Source organism: Arachis hypogaea, chromosome 9 (assembly GCF_003086295.3).
Source record: "Arachis hypogaea cultivar Tifrunner chromosome 9, arahy.Tifrunner.gnm2.J5K5, whole genome shotgun sequence".
Classification (NCBI taxonomy): Eukaryota; Viridiplantae; Streptophyta; class Magnoliopsida; order Fabales; family Fabaceae; genus Arachis; species Arachis hypogaea.
In genome coordinates this window covers 31906811-31920813 of record NC_092044.1, presented here as the reverse complement: position 1 = coordinate 31920813, position 14003 = coordinate 31906811, and positions in this window count along the sequence as shown.

Below are 14003 nucleotides of genomic sequence, written 5' to 3'. Positions count from 1 at the left end.
TTCACTGCTTTTTCTTGCTTCAAGAATCAATTTCATGATTTTTCAGATCATCAATAATATTTTTCGTGTTCCTCATTCTTTCAGGAGCCAATATTCATAAAATTCAGGATAAAAAGTATGCATTGTTCAAGCATTCATTCAGAGAACAAAAAGTGTTGCCACCACAAATAGTTAATTATAATTTTTATTATTAAGAACTCGAAAAAAATAAATTACTTCTTTATTCTAATTATCTACTATTTTATCCATGCCTGATGATGATGAGAAAAATAAATTATAACTTAATTGGAAATAAAATCAGAATAGATATACTAATTACTACTACTACTACTATATATATCTCCTAAGGTAAATTTCTATAATAACACTATCACAGAGTTAAAGCTAACATTAGAACTCAACAACCTGTGTTTTGGGAAGTAGATGTTCCTCCGATCTGTGGGATGCTTGGTCCTTCAAGGATTAATTTCTGGCGCTTCAGCTCCCTTAAATCACGCCCTTTCTCTTCTTGTTCCTTAAGCAGTTTGCAAAGCATGCTGCTTTGATTGTTCTGTTCTTCTTTTATTTGGTTCATAGCTTCTTGTAGTTTGGAAATAGATACTTCAATATGTTCCCAATATTCGAATTGAGGAATTTCTGGGAGGACTTCCTGTGCTCTCCTCTTGATTGGATCATCCTGCAACTGTTGTCTGTCCATTGATATTCTAGTGATTGGCCTTTCAACTGAGATATACTCTGTTATTCCCATCTTCACTCCAGCATCTCTGCAGAGCATAGAAATTAGGCTTGGATAAGCCAATCTGGCATCCTTGGAATTCCTGTTTGCTATTTTGTATAGTTCACACGAGATCAGTTGATGGACTTCTACTTCTTTTCCCAACATGATGCAGTGAATCATCACTGCTCTTTTAATAGTAACTTCAGAATGGTTGCTGGTGGGCAATATGGAACGCCCAATGAAATCCAGCCAGCCTCTGGCTACTGGTTTGAGATCTTCTCTTTTGAGTTGATTTGGGATGTCAGTCGTGCTGGTGGTCCACCTGGCTTCGGGGATGCAAATATCCTCTAGAATCTTGTCCAAACCTTTATTTACCCTCATCATTCTCCTATTAAAGGAGTCTGGGTCATCTTTCAGTTGAGGAAGCTTAAAGATCTCCCTGATTTTGTCAGGATGGGTATGAACAATCTTTCCTCTGACTAAGGTCCGATGGTCATAGAGGGCAGCTCCAATTATTCTTTGCCTGTCTGTCTGCCATAGATTAGCATAGAACTCCTGAACCATGTTCCTTCCCACTTTCGTTTTAGGATTGGCTAGGATTTCCCAGTTCCTGTTTCGAATTTGCTCTTGGATCTCCGGATATTCATCTTCCTTCAGGTCAAATTTGACTTCCGGGATCACTGATCTGTGACTCATTATTTTGTAGTAGTGGTCTGAATGTTCTTTAGTTAAGAACTTCCCTTGATTCCAAAGTGGCTTTGGAATATTCTCTTTCTTGCCTCTTGGGTTGGGTTGTTTTCCTTTAGGGGCCATGATCAAAGTGAGAATGTTTTTGTGATCACGGATAAGCACACCAAACTTAGAGGTTTGCTTGTCCCCAAGCAAAAGAAAAGAGAGAAGAGGAATAGGAGGAGAGCAAGTGTGGAATGGTGGATGATGAGAGGAGCGCCGAGAGTGGATATAAAGGGAGGGGGTGGGTATTCGAAAATAAGAAAAAGATATAAGATAAAGGATATGATTTATAAAAGATAAACATGATAAGAAAAGGATATAATTTAAAAAAGATATGAATGATTTTTAAAAAAATAAATTTGAAATATATAATTTGAAAAAGATTTTAAAAGATAATGAAGTTTGAAAAGAAATTGGAAAAAGAGTTGGATTGGATTGAAAAAAAAAGTTTATGTTTATGTATGAAGCCATATTTAAAAAAAAAAGGTTTTAGAAATTAGGATTTTTAGAAAACTAATTTGATTTGAGGGATGACAATTTGAAACATGTTTATGCAAGAAATCATGAATTGAAACATAAAAAATTAGAAAATTCGTAAAGAAAAAACGAATTTTACCTCCTCCCACCATCCTGGCGTTAAACGCCCAAATGCTGCATGTTTTGGGCGTTTAATGCCCAATTGTTGCTTCTCCTGGGCGTTCAACGCCCAGCTGTTGCTTCTTTCTGGCGTTGAACGCCAGGAAGTCCTTTGTCACTGGGCGTTTTTCTGAACGCCCAGGATGCTATCAATCTGGCGTTAAACGCCCAGAAGGTGCTTCTTTCTGGCGTTCAACGCCCAGAAGATGCTCCTTTCTGGCGTTTAACGCCCAAATGGCTACCCTTACTGGCGTTGAACGCCCAGTGGGTGCTTCTTTTGGGCGTTCAACGCCCAAAACATTTCTTACTGGCTTTTTGATGCCAGTGAGCTTTCCAAATTTCCCTGTAACTCAGTGAATTCAATCAATTGCTATTTTACCTTTTGAAGATACTCTGGCATATACCTGTAAAACTTAATTAATTAGCAAAAACAAATAAAATTAAATTTTGTGAATGGCTGGGTTGCCTCCCAGCAAGCGCTTCTTTAATGTCATTAGCTGGACTATTACTGAGCTTTTAATCAAGTCTCAGTTTTGAGCATTCTTGCTCAAAATTGCCTTCAAGATAATGTTTAACTCTCTGTCCATTAACAATGAACTTTTTGTTAGATTCATTATCTTGAAGCTCTACGTATCCATATGGTGATACACTTGTAATTACATATGGACCTCTCCACCGGGATTTTAATTTCCCAGGGAATAATTTGAGCCTAGAATTAAATAGCAGAACTTTCTGCCCCGACTCAAAGACTCTGGATGACAATTTCTTATCATGCCATCTTTTCGCTTTCTCTTTGTATATTTTTGCATTCTCGAAAGCATTGGGTCTAAATTCCTCTAGCTCATTTAGCTGGAGTAAACGTTTTTCTCCAGCTAACTTGGCATCAAGGTTCAGGAATCTGGTTGCCCAGTAGGCCTTGTGTTCCAGTTCCACTGGCAAGTGACATGCCTTTCCATACACAAGCTGGTATGGAGAGGTCCCTATAGGGGTCTTGAATGCTGTTCTGTATGCCCACAGAGCATCATCCAAGCTCCTTGCCCAATCCCTTCTACGGTTAATTACAGTCCGTTCCAGGATTCTTTTGAGTTCTCTATTTGAGACTTCAGCTTGCCCATTAGTCTGTGGATGGTATGGAGTGGCTACCCTGTGGCTAACTCCATAACGTACCAAAGCAGAGTAAAGCTGTTTATTGCAGAAATGACTGCCCCCATCACTGATTAATACTCTAGGGGTACCAAATCTGCTGAAGATGTGTTTCTGGAGGAATTTTAACACTATTTTAGTGTCATTAGTGGGTGTTGCAATAGCCTCCACCCATTTGGATACATAATCCACTGCCACCAGAATATAAGTATTTGAGTATGATGGTGGGAAAGGTCCCATAAAGTCAATACCCCATACATCAAACAACTCAATCTCCAAGATCCTTTGTTGAGGCATGGCATAACTGTGAGGCAGATTGCCAGATCTTTGGCAACTGTCACAATTAAGTACAAACGCTTGGGAATCTTTATAGAGAGTAGGCCAGTAGAAGCCACATTGGAGGACTCTTGTGGCTGTTCGCTCACTTCCAAAATGTCCTCCATACTGTGATCCATGGCAGTGCCATAGAATCTTCTGTGCTTCTTCCTTAGGCACACATCTACGGATTACTCCGTCTGTACATCTCTTGAAGAGATATGGTTCATCCCAAAGATAGTACTTTGCATCTGTGATCAATTTCTTTGATTGCAGCCTACTGTACTCTTTGGGTATGAATCTTACTGCCTTGTAGTTTGCAATATCTGCAAACCATGGCATTTCCTGGATGGCAAATAGTTGCTCATCCGGAAAGGTTTCAGAGATCTCTGTGAGAGGGAGGGATGCCCCTTCTACTGGTTCTATTCGGGACAGGTGATCTGCTATTTGGTTTTCTGTCCCTTTTCTGTCTCTTATTTCTATATCAAACTCTTGCAGAAGCAACACCCATCTTATAAGTCTGGGTTTTGAATCCTGCTTTGTGAGTAGATATTTAAGAGCAACATTATCAGTGTACACAATCACTTTTGATCCTACTAAATAGGATCTGAATTTGTCAATGGCGTAAACCACTGCAAGTAGCTCTTTTTCTGTGGTTGTGTAATTCTTCTGTGCGTAATTTAGAACACGGCTGGCATAGTAAATGACGTGCAGAAGATTGTCATGCCTTTGTCCCAACACTGCACCAATGGCATGGTCACTGGCATCACACATCAATTCGAATGGTAATGTCCAGTCTGGTGCAGAGATGATTGGTGCTGTGACCAATTTAGCTTTCAGAGTCTCAAATGCTTGCAGACACTCTTTATCAAAGATAAATGGCGTGTCAGCAGCTAGCAGGTTGCTCAGAGATTTGGCGATTTTTGAAAAATCCCTTATAAACCTCCTATAGAATCCTGCATGCCCCAGAAAGCTTCTGATTGCCTTAACATTGGCAGGTGGTGGTAATTTTTCAATTACCTCTACCTTAGCTTGATCCACCTCTATTCTTTTGTTCGAGATTTTGTGCCCAAGGACAATTCCTTCAGTCACCATAAAGTGACATTTTTCCCAGTTTAAAACCAGGTTAATCTCTTGGCATCTCTTTAGAACAAGTGCTAAATGGTCAAGACAGGAGCTGAATGAGTCTCCAAATACTGGAAAGTCATCCATGAAGACTTCCAGAAATTTTTCCACCATATCAGAGAAAATTGAGAGCATGCACCTCTGAAAGGTTGCAGGTGCATTGCACAGACCAAATGGCATCCTTCTGTATGCAAATACTCCAGATGGACATGTGAATGCCGTTTTCTCTTGATCTTTTGGATCTACTGCAATTTGATTATAACCTGAGTATCCATCCAGGAAGCAGTAGTATTCATGACCTGCCAGTCGTTCTAGCATCTGGTCTATGAATGGTAAAGGAAAATGATCCTTTCTGGTGGCTGTATTGAGCCTTCTATAATCAATACACATACGCCACCCAGTAACTGTTCTTGTCGGAACCAGTTCATTTTTTTTCATTATGAACCATTGTCATGCCACCTTTCGTAGGGACGACTTGGACAGGGCTTACCCAGGGGCTATCAGAAATAGGATAAATAATCCCAGCCTCTAGTAACTTAGTGACCTCTTTCTGCACCACCTCCTTCATGGCTGGATTCAGCAGCCTTTGTGGTTGAACCACTGGCTTGGCGTCACCCTCCAGTAAGATCTTGTGCATGCATCTGGCTGGGCTAATGCCCTTGAGATCACTGATGGACCACCCAAGAGCTGTCTTGTGTGTCCTTAGCACTTGAATTAGTGCTTCCTCTTCCTGTGGCTCTAAGGTAGAGCTTATGATTACAGGGAAGGTATCACCTTCTCCCAGAAATGCATATTTCAAGGATGGTGGTAATGGTTTGAGCTCGGGTTTTGGAGGTTTCTCCTCTTCTTGATGGATTTTCAGAGGTTCTATTATTTTCTCTGATTCCTCCAGATCAGGCTGAACATCTTTAAAGATGTCTTCTAGCTCTGATTCAGGACTCTCAGCCATATTGACCTCTCTTACCAGAGAGTCAATAATATCAACACTCATGCAGTCATTTGGGGTGTCTGGATGCTGCATGGCTTTGACAACATTCAACTTGAACTCCTCCTCATTGACTCTCAAGGTTACTTCCCCTTTTTGGACGTCAATGAGGGTTCGGCCAGTTGCTAGGAAAGGTCTTCCTAGAATAAGAGTTGCACTCTTGTGCTCCTCCATTTCCAGCACCACAAAGTCAGTAGGAAAGGCAAATGGCCCAACCTTGACAATCATGTCTTCAATCACGCTTGATGGGTGTTTAATGGAGCCATCAGCAAGTTGAAGACATATCCTGGTTGGTTTGATTTCTTCAGTCAAACCAAGCTTTTTGATAGTAGATGCAGGTATTAGGTTGATACTTGCCCCAAGATCACATAAAGCTTGCTTGGTGCAATTACCCTCTAATGTGCATGGTATCATAAAGCTCCCGGAATCCTTAAGCTTCTCAGGTAAGCTTTTCAGAATGATTGCACTGCATTCTTCAGTGAGGTAGACTTTTTCAGTTTCCCTCCAATCCTTCTTATGACTTAAGATCTCTTTCATGAACTTAGCATAAGAGGGTATTTGTTCAAGTGCTTCTGCAAACAGAATCTTTATTTCAAGAGTCCTGAGATAGTCTGCAAAGCGAGCAAATTGCTTATCCTGTTCTGCTTGGCGGAGTTTTTGAGGATAAGGCATTTTGGCTTTATATTCCTCAACCTTAGTTGCTGCAGGTTTATTACCTGTAGAAGTGGGTTGGGAAGCCTTTTTAGAAGGGTTGTTATCAGCACTTGTATGTGACTAATCTCCCATTGGCGTTTGAATGCCAGGGGTGGAAGCTGGAGAGGTGTTAGACGCCATCTCCTTATCTGTCACTGGCGTCTGAACTCCAGAACGATGCTTCCCTTGGGCGTTCAACGCCGGATTCATGCTTATTTCTAGCGTTGAACGCCAGAAGTGAGCATGGTCTGGGCGTTCAGTGCCAGCCTTATTCCTCTCTGGGCTCTGATTGTCCTCAGAGGGATTTTGAGTAACCGTTTGTTCATTTCTTGGCTTCCTGCTATTTTGAAGTGAGGTATTTAATGTTTTTCCACTTCTTAATTGAACTGCTTAGCATTCTTCTGCTATTTGTTTTGACAGTTGCCTTTCTGTTTGCTTTAAATGTACTTCCATATTCCTGTTAGCCATTCTTGTTTCTTGTAATATTTCCTTGAATTCAGCTAGCTGCTGAGTTAGAAAGTCTAATTGCTGATTGAATTCATTAGCCTGATCCACAGGACTGAGTTCAGCAGCTACTGTTTTAGCTTCTTCTTTCATGGAGGATTCACTGCTTAGGTACATATGTTGATTTCTGGCAACTGTATCAATAAGCTCTTGAGCTTCTTCAATTGTTTTTCTCATATGTATAGATCCACCAACTGAGTGGTCTAGAGAAATCTGAGCTTTTTCTGTAAGCCCATAGTAGAAGATGTCTAGTTGCACCCACTCTGAAAACATTTCAGAGGGGCATTTTCTTAGCATCTCTCTGTATCTCTCCCAGGCATCATAAAGGGATTCATTATCTCCCTGTTTGAAGCCTTGGATGCTCAACCTTAGCTGTGTCATCCGTTTTGGAGGGAAATAGTGATTCAGAAATTTTTCTGACAGCTGTTTCCATGTTTTTATGCTGTTCTTAGGCTGGTTATTTAACCACCTCTTAGCTTGATCTTTTACAGCAAATGGAAACAGTAATAATCTGTAGACATCCTGATCTACTTCCTTATCATGCACTGTGTCAGCAATTTGTAGAAAGTGTGCCAGAAACTCTGTAGGTTCTTCATGTGGAAGACCAGAATACTGGCAGTTTTGCTGCACCATGATAATAAGCTGAGGATTCAACTCAAAGCTACTAACTCCAATGGAGGGTATACAGATGCTACTCCCATATGAAGCAGTAGTGAGGTTAGCATATGACCCCAGAGTCCTCTTGGACTGTTCATTCCCACTTAGTTCCATAATGGAATAAAGGAGATGATATGTATGTTAATATTATTTATTTTATAAAAATTTATTTTATAGAATAAAATAAAAAATGAAATAAATAAAAGAAATTGAAAATATTTTGAAATTGAAATCTGAATTTTTTTATATAAAATTTTCGAAAATGTAGTTTAAAATTAGTTAGGAAAGATATTTTTTTTTGAATTTTGAATTTTTTTGATGAAAGAGAAAAACACACAAAAGACACAAGACTTAAAATTTTTAGATCCAATGCTCCTTATTTTCGAAAATTTTTGGAGGGAAAACACCAAGGAACACCAAACTTAAAAATTTTAAGATTAAAACACAAGAAAGACTCAAGAACACCTTGAAGATTCACAAGAACACCAAGAACAAAAGAAAGAACACCAAACTTAAAATTTTTAGAAAACCAAGACAAATTTTCGAAAATTAAAGAAAAATTAACAAGAAAACACCAAACTTAGAGTTTGGCACACGATTCAATCAAAGAAAAATTATTTTTGAAAAATATTCCAAAGAAGATACCCAATTATCAAAAACAACTACTAAAGCTCCAGCCAATTGGGCAGCAACTTCAGTGTTGATTTTAAAGATGTATTATATTTATGGATAAAAGTATAAAATTTTTTGAAAGCTAATGTTTTGAAAAAGCACAAGAAAAACAAGAAAAGACACAAAACAAGAAAAACTCAAGATCAAACAAGCAAAATAAACAAGAACAACTTGAAGATCAATGAAGAACAAAGAACACAAGTTCGGAAATTTAAAGAAAAATATAAAATATGCAATTAACACCAAACTTAGAACAAGACACTAAACTCACGAAAAAATAACAATTAATTAAGAAAAATAATATTTTTGAAAAGAAATTTTTGAAAAGAAACTATCCTATCAGGATTTAATGACTCTATAATAACAAAAATAAATTATTCCTAATCTAAGAAATAAAATAAACCTTTAGTTGTTCAAACTCGAACAATCCCCGACAACGGCGCCAAAAACTTAATGCACGAAATTGCAATAACACTTTTTGCAATCCGCACAACTAACCAGTTAGTGCACTGGGTCGTCCAAGTAGTACCTTACGTGAGTAAGGGTCGAATCCCACGGAGATTGTTGGTTTGAAGCAAGCTATGTTTATCTTATTATTCTTAGTCAGGATGCCAACAACAGTGTTTTTCAAGTTCAGTGAAGAAAGGGGAAAGGGCATAAAATAAAAACTTGTTATGCAGTAATGGAGAATATGTTGGAGTTTTGGAGATGCTTTGTCTTGATTTATTCCTGTAATGTAATATTCCATCCATGGAAAAGTGCAAAGTTCCCTCCATGGCAAGCTGTATATAGGGCGTCACCGTTGTCAATGGCTACTTCCCATCCTCTCAGTGAAAACGGTCCAAATGCTCTGTCACAGCACGGCTAATCATATGTCGGTCCTCAATCAGGTTGGAATAGAATCCAATGATTCTTTTGCGTCTGTCACTAATGCCCAGCCTTCAGGAGTTTGAAGCTCGTCACAGTCATTCAATCACGGAATCCTACTCGGAATACCACGGACAAGGTTTAGACTTTCCGAATTCTCATGAATGCCGCCATCAATCTAGCTTATACCACGAAGATCCTGATTAAAGAATCTAAGAGAAGCTCATTCAATCTGATGTAGAATGGAGGTGGTTGTCAGACACACGTTCATGGATTGAGGAAGGTGATGAGTGTCACGGATCATCACCTTCTTCATAATTAAGCGTGAATGAGCATCTTAGAAAGGAACACACACATTTGAATGGAGAAATAGAAACAATTACATTAATTCATCGAGACGCTGCAGAGCTCCTCACCCCCAACAATGGAGTTTAGAGACTCATGCCATCAAAGTGTATAAAATTCAGATCTGAAAATGTCATGAGGTACAAGATAAGTCTCTAAAAGTTGTTTAAATAGTAAACTAGTAACCTAGGTTTACAGAATATGAGTGAACTAAGATAATTGGTGCAGAAATCCACTTCTGGGGCCCACTTGGTGTGTGCTGGGGCTGAGACTAAAGCTATTCACGAGCTGAGACTTTTCTTGGAGTTGAACTCCAAGTTATGACGTGTTTTGGGCGTTCAACTCCGGATCATGACGTGTTTCTGGCGTTTAACTCCAAACAGCAGCATGTACTTGTCGTTCAACGCCAAGTTACGTCGTCTATCTTCGCGCAAAGTATGGACTATTATATATTGATGGAAAGCCCTGGATGTCTACTTTCCAACGCCGTTGAGAGCGTGCCAATTGGACTCCTGTAGCTCGAAAAAATCCATTCGTAGTGCAGGGAGGTCAGGATCCAACAGCATCAGCAGTCCTTTTTCAGCCTAACTCCGATTTTTGCTCAGCTCCCTCAATTTCAGCCAGAAATTACCTGAAATCACAGAAAAATACACAAACTCATAGTAAAGTCCAGAAATATGATTTTTTCCAAAAAAACTAATAATATTCTACTAAAAACTAATTAAAACATACTAAAATCCACATGAAATTACCCCCAAAAAGCGTATAAAATATCCGCTCATCAATAAACATAACATATTTTCAACCACAATTCAAGCAATCAAGAAATTAAACACACTCTTCAAACTCAATCATTTTTCACAGTAATAAATCTAATTCAAGCTTATCTTTCGATCGGTTCAGACAATCACAATTTATTTGCAATTACTCAATAAGCTTTTTGGCATCCTTAAATTGAAAACTATTAATTTTAAAATAAAATCCTCTACCTCCGCTTGAAATCAAAACAACAGAAATTTCGGAAAAATTTTTTGATTGAGCCGCTGAAGAAGAAAACGTCAGAAATCGCCTTAACCTCCTAGAACTCCTATTGGCCGAACTCAAGGGGAAGGAGAGCTACATCATCGTCAGCTTCTACCGAACAAAAGTGACACCAACGTGTAGAGGAGGAAGATACGAATACTTTTACTGGATTAGATTTTTTATTGGAATTACGGATCTCAAGAAATCGAAATCGGAAGTTCGGAGGTTCCATAGTTTCTCAGGTTTCCTTTTCTCTTTTCTTTTTTTTCTATCCAAGAGTGATTTGGTCAAGAGGAAGAGAGAATGTGTTTTGTGTTAATCATGATTAGGTGTTTCTATATATAAAGGAAACTTGCATGTTTTAAATATATGTATATACATGCATAAGTCTATTTTCTTTTCTTTTGTTCCTTAGAGGCTTCGGCCATGATGATGATGATGATGATGATGATGATGATGATGATGATGATGATGATGATGATGATGATGATGATGATGATGATGATGCCCATTAAAATAGTTTTAATAGAGAATTTAAACTAATAGAATAAGTCATAATTAAATTAAACTTCAATAATCAAAAAATTCTATTTAATTATGTTTATTGAAAATAATTTTTTTAAATAACTAATTATTTAATTTTTAAAAATCCAGAATGTTATATTCCACTCACCTTACAAAAATTTTTGCCCTTAAAAATTGTTATATGAAAACAGGTTTAAACTCCAACTAAAGAAAATAAGGTTCTCGAAGAGAAGTACAGAAAAATGTGAAAGATAACATTCGAAAGAGGACAGGTAGGCAAATAGATTTGCAGACCAATGAAGCTACACCGAAATGATAAGTTTTGGTCAAAAAATAATCAAATCACATTCTGGAAAAATCCAAGACAAGGATTCCAAATAAGATAATGAAGGAAGAGGTGGCACCAAGTCACATAGCACGAGTAAAGAATATACGTCGAAACGAATCCTTAAAATGTAACTTCTAACGTCCCAAACCCCATGATTTCACATAACCTATTATTTCTATTTCATTTATGATAATCCGTTAGTATTTTCGTATACACAAATCATCAATATTAAGTTAGCCAGACCTAATACAATGAGAAATGCAACGGTCGACTAACAGCATTAATCAATAGACAGTCATGCATATAAAACTCAAACTCTTGTCATTAAGACAAGTCCTATGGCATGACAGACACTCAGAGTATGCAGTGAAACATAGTCAGTCCATTCTCAAGGTTCTAACAGGAACGAACTGCTCTGATACAATAATATAACACCCTGACTTCTAGCACCTCATGATCGTACTAGAAGCTCAAGCGTTACTTACCTCTAACCCTTTTTATTCTATACTATCTTTATTTAATATCGAGCCTTTGCGAATACGAATCGAAACTTTAGTTATGAAAACGAAAAGTTTACCCTTAACCACTTAATCAGAAAGATATACATATTCACATAACATTATATACATAGACTTATTTCAAGTTTTTCAAATACAAGTTCTACCCCTCTAAAAAGAAATCAAAGACAATAAATGGCGAGGGAAAAGTCTAAGGCTAAACCAACTACAGAAAATGCAGATACATATTTACATATAGCCTTGATGTTCAGTCGCGACTCCACGTCAAGGATTCTTGAACCTGTTGTTGAAAGGAAAATTTGTAGGGGGATGAGAACGTTGTCCTCGCATCTTCTCAGTAGAGAAAGTGAATGGTGGGAGAGTAAAGAAATAAGTTGCAAATAATTACTCTTTAACTTTAAAATAATTTCCTTTTGAATTTCTTAAAACTTACTTTACAGACTTTAGTTAGTTCTCTTCAAATTATCTTTACTTTAAACAAATCCCAGTTACGTCACTCAGTTTTTTTAGTACAGTAATCAGTTCTTGGCTATCTTAATCCTTGACACATATAGGAACCATCAAGCACAAGCACACATGCAACACAAACACACAAACAATTCACACATAAATCAAATATAAGGAATTCACAAATAACATAGAACAACACATAGGAACACTCAATTAGTTCACGCAATGCATATGATGAATTTCTTTCCTATGCATGCCATGAGCTCATGCATCGGTTGTTTACCTACAACCCGACGTTACTCGAGGCGAACCCCAAATATGGTCTCTTTACCGTGTCAATTAGGTACAATTATCATCATGGGCAAACCTATGTCAATTAGGATATCTTGGATCATGGTAAGAGATAGGCTATCAATTAGGTGAATATTCTTGCATTAGCAATCTTAGGCTATCAGTTAGGCGGGTACTTTTGCATTAGCAATTTGGCACAAGGTCCCTCCAACACACAATATACTATCAGTTAAGCGGATATTCCCGCATTAACAATCTTAAGCTATCAGTCAGGCAGGCACTTCTGCATTAGCAATTTGGCACAAAGGCCCATTCAAACATACAATATTTAATTATCCTTTCATTCCTAGTTTCTCATTCCTTTTCTTTTTGTCATGTCTCCGCATCACCAAATAATCAATCATACCTCCACATCACCACATAATCTCTCACACTTCCGCATCACCATAAGATACACTTTTTGTCATCTCTCAATCTTAACCTCAAAACATTTAGTTTATAAGTATCCAACTTTCTTTAAACATTTAATCAAACTAAAATTCATTTTTTTAATAAACCGAACTCAAAACATAACTTAAAACAAAAATCTTTTCTTAATGGATTAAACTTAAAACATAATACTTTTGTTGATAAATCAAAAATCGAATATTATAATTTTTAAATCAAATTTTCTTTAAAACAACGCTTTAAGCAAAGCTTCGGAGTTTTATAAAATTTTTTACAGCATTTCTTCTAAAATTCGGGCTTTGCCACCCTTCAAGGGTCCCAATCAAATCGTTTCTCAAACATTCTGAATATCAAATTCTTTTCATTAATTAAATCATTTCTAAATATCAAATAATTTTCAAAATAATCAAATCATTTCCTTTGAAGGTAAGCCTCTTTCTAATTCAATAAAATCAGCCCCATTTCAAATCTTTTGCTATTAAAACTAAATGAAATTCACTTCTTTATTTAAACTTTACAAAACCCTTCGACCATATTCGTTTAACATGTAATACTAACCAAAATCACCCTTACGGCTTCCTCACTTTCATAATTTCTCAATCCGTATGTCATTTAATCAAAGCATAAATATAACATATTTTCAACCACAATTCAAGCAATCATGAAATCAAACACACTCTTCAAACTCAATCATTTTTTATAGTCATAAATCTAATTCAAGCTTATCATTCGATCAGTCCAGACAACCATAATTTATTTGCAATTACTCAATAAGCTTTTTGGCATCCTTAAATTAAAAACTATTATTTTTAAAATAAAATCCCCTACCTACGCTTGAAATCAAAATAACGGAAATTCCGGAGAAATTTTCTAACTGAGTCACTGAAGAAGAAAATGTCAGAAATCGCCTGAACCTCCTAGAACTCCAATTGGCCGAAATCAAGGGGAAGGGGAGCTACATCACCGTCATCTTCCACCGAACAAAAGTGACGCCAATGTGTAGAGGAGGAAGATATGAACACTTTTACC